Raw genomic sequence first — 3,348 nt, 5'->3', positions numbered from 1 at the left:
ATCTTCCATTCTGTCTGGGCTACAGAATCTGGAATAGCACAGCACCTTCATGCTCCATCTCATGGCATTGATCCACCCCTGAGGCAGATAAAGGATATCTATTTAATATAGTTATAATTAATATATCTATTATAGCATGGAGAAGGGAGGTTTTGGGCGAGTTCATTGTGGCCTTCCTCACTGTGTGCTCAGAATTTTCTGTGGATAGGAGCTCCCCATCATCTCCTCAGTCACATCCCTTCCTGTGGCCTCTGCCCCATGTGCTCCCGCGCAATGCTGCGCGTGGGAGTGTGGCTGTGCCCCGGTGTGTGCGAGTGTCTGCACATGCCTGTGCTCGTGCTCTCGTGGGAACAGCCCCGGAGCGCCTGTGGCCTGCACGGGGATGGTTGTGCTCAGGGCAGGGCACTTGTGTGCAGCCCCCGTGGCCGTGTGCCTGTGCCCGTGTGCTGGGCTCTGTGCGTCTGGGCTCATCTCTGTGCACACCTGGGCAGGCTGGCAATGTGCCAGTGCCCCTGTGTGTGCCCACAGCTGTGCCTGAGCTGGCCTCTCAGCCCACCCCTTGCAAGCCCCGCAGGGACTGCCCTGCCCAGCAGTGCCAGCCATGCACACACACTCAGCCCCAGTTCCTGACCTGCCGGAGCCTGGAGAGGTCCAGGGCACTCCTGTCTCACATGAATGGGAGGGAAAGGGAAGGGAGAAATGAGAGCAGAAGGAAACAATAGTCTGAAGCTCTAAATCCAATGCCTTAAAGTTCTGTCTTCATTCCAGCACCATGTTCTGAGGTCTTGGAGGTTCTTGCCTGAAGATGCTGTTGGCAGCATCTTTAGCACAGACAACATCTTCCACCATAACTGTAGGTGATGCAGGAGATGTCAAAGCCCCCGGAGCTGATGGGCACTCCCTGAGAGCTGAGGATGCTGCCAACGGCAGCGGAGGTGGAGGATCCCACGGCGGTGTTCTGTGGGAAGGAGCTGAGGATGGGGCCGGGCAGGGTCACCAGCACAGCAGGCGGCTCAATGACGACATGGGAGCTCTGGCACTGCCTGACACAGCACTCATTGCAGCTGCTGCCCAGCGGGCAGGGGCCACAGGACTGGCAGCAAGGGTTGCAGGGCTGGCACTGCTGTCACTTCTCAGGGCAGGACATGTCTGGAGCCTGGCGCTGCACCTGGCGCAGAGGGCAGGGAGGGAGCAGAGCACACGCACACCTGAGACACAGCCCGCAAGGCACCCCCAGCAAGACAAGGCTCCTGCTGCCCGTGGAGCTCCAGGCTGTGCCGCCCCAAACTGGGGATCCTTTGCCTGAGCCCAGCTCGCTCCTTCCAAGCTCAGCCTGGCCCAGCCTTGCTCCTGCCCAACCTGCATGAAAATCAGCACCTCAGCCCAGCCTCAGCCTCTGGCCAGAACACACGGCCTGCCCTCTGCCCACACCTCCGCCACCATGGCAGAACAGCCCCAGAAGAAGAAGGAGCAGGAACAAGGGCTGGAAAGCTCAGTGCTGTGTCCTCGAGAGGGTGCAGGAGAAAGGGACTTGCAACTCACCTGTTTCCCAAGGAGAAGGAGGAGACAGAAGTGGTTGAGAGAGCCACCAGTTAGGCTGCCTTTTATCCTGGCCCCACACTGCCTCAGGGCCCACATTCTTTGCTGAATAAGTGAGGAAATCCCTGTATGAGCCCAATGAAGGGAAAGATCTCAGGGAATGCTATGTCATGTGTTGCTGTTTCCCTCTACAATGACTTTGCAGTTCCTGGCTTCAGGAATCATTGCTGCTCCCTCAAAGACATCTCTTTGGAGTGCTGGCATGTGAGATCCCAGGTTTCCTGGGGGCACGGATGTGTCAGTGTGGTCAGAGGACATGAAGTCAGTGCAGAAGGGATCCTGAGGAGGCAGGTGATGCCAGCCTGGGGCATTCTGGTGGAGATTTATCATGCTGCCAGATTTTTGTAATTCCTGATGACTGGAAGGGCCTCATCTTCGGCCAGCCCTCCAGTCTTTTCCTCACCACCTAACGGCTCCACATTATGACTTGTCTTCACTTCATGACTCTTAATGAATCCTCTTTGCCCTCCTCATCCTGCACAATTCTTGAGACTCCTGTAGCACTGCTGCCTGAGCATCTGTCATACCTAAGGGAGGCTGCTAAAAGAGTGGCAGTGACAGGACAAGGGACAATGGGTTCCAAGTGCCAGAGGGCAGGGATAGATGGGATATTGTGAAGAAATTCTTCCCTGTGAGTGCGGAGAGACCCTGGCACAGGCTGTCCAGAGAAGCTGTGGTTGCCTCCTCAGAGCACTTGGCACCTTCCTGCAAATCTCTGCAAAACCCAACTCTGTCTTTAAAGCAAAGCTCTCCCTGTGTGTATTTCATGGTCCCCCAGGCTTCTTGAAAACCCTGTGCTGGGCTGCACAGTCCATGAGTTTTCAATACCAAACCTTCCTCTGTCCAGTCTGAAATCTCCCCAAGTTGTAAAATTGCAAAGAAAATTCTGATGCTTTGAAGAGCGATGACATCAGATTGTTCTGCTTCTGTTTTCTGTGGATCCAGAGTCTGTTCTCCAGATGGTGGATCCACCCTCCATATTCAGCATTGAGAGCCTGTTCTTCTTACAGGGAATTTGTGCTAATTAAAAAAAAGCATTTTATTGAAAATAGAATAAAAATATTTGGAAATTTTGGAGCATTTTGGAAGCAAATAAAGATACTGGAAAGAAGGACATCAGTTCTGCCTCCCAAAGAAAGCAAAGGGTTTTTTTGCCTTAATTTCTTAGGAAAGTTGGGGTAAAATTTTTGGAGATGCAGGATGAGGTTTTTCTTTTTAGGGACAACACTTTCTAAGCTGTAGCACCTGAGTGGTGAGAGTGGGAGAAATTGCACTCACAGTGCCTGAGGGATGTTCCAGCTCAGGGCAAAGGTGAAGTCCATGGGAGTAATGAAGGGAGGGAGAAATGAATCCCTGTCCCTTCCTTCAGAGAAAAGGAAGCTCCAGCCCTTACTTCTCCCATCGAGGTGGGGTCACACTGGCACAGGTTGTGGCTGCCCCATCCCTGGAAATGTCCAAGGCCAGGCTGGACGGGGCTTGGAGGAACCTGGGATAGTGGAAGGTGTCCTTGCCCATGGCGGGGTGGATCCTTGAGGTCCCTTCCAACCCAAACCACTTTGGGATTCTGTAATTCCACGATCTCTTGTTGTTATGCCACATGCTGATCTGGTCCATGGTGCTGGGAATGGTGCCAGCTCTGTGGCAAGACTGGAGCCAGGAGAAAGAGAGAGTGGGGAGGAAAAGGGCCCTGAGCCCAGTGGAGTCCATGTGTCTGCGAAGGCTGAAAAGCATTGAAGTCTGTCAGATGTA

At 53.7% G+C, this 3,348-nt stretch overlaps 1 pseudogene; it reads right to left on the bottom strand.

The window, feature by feature from the left end:
* Positions 1–823: 823 nt before the first annotated feature.
* Positions 824–1,147, bottom strand: LOC148182489 (feather keratin Cos2-2-like; annotated as a pseudogene).
* Between the last annotated feature and the right edge of the window lie 2,201 nt (positions 1,148–3,348).

This window comes from Pseudopodoces humilis, chromosome 29, assembly GCF_049639895.1.
Source record: "Pseudopodoces humilis isolate 2021_Gansu_Grassland_sample_001 chromosome 29, ASM4963989v1, whole genome shotgun sequence".
In the NCBI taxonomy this organism is placed as follows: Eukaryota; Metazoa; Chordata; class Aves; order Passeriformes; family Paridae; genus Pseudopodoces; species Pseudopodoces humilis.
The sequence above is the reverse complement of the archived record's forward strand: the minus strand, read 5'-3'. Positions and strand labels throughout refer to the sequence as shown.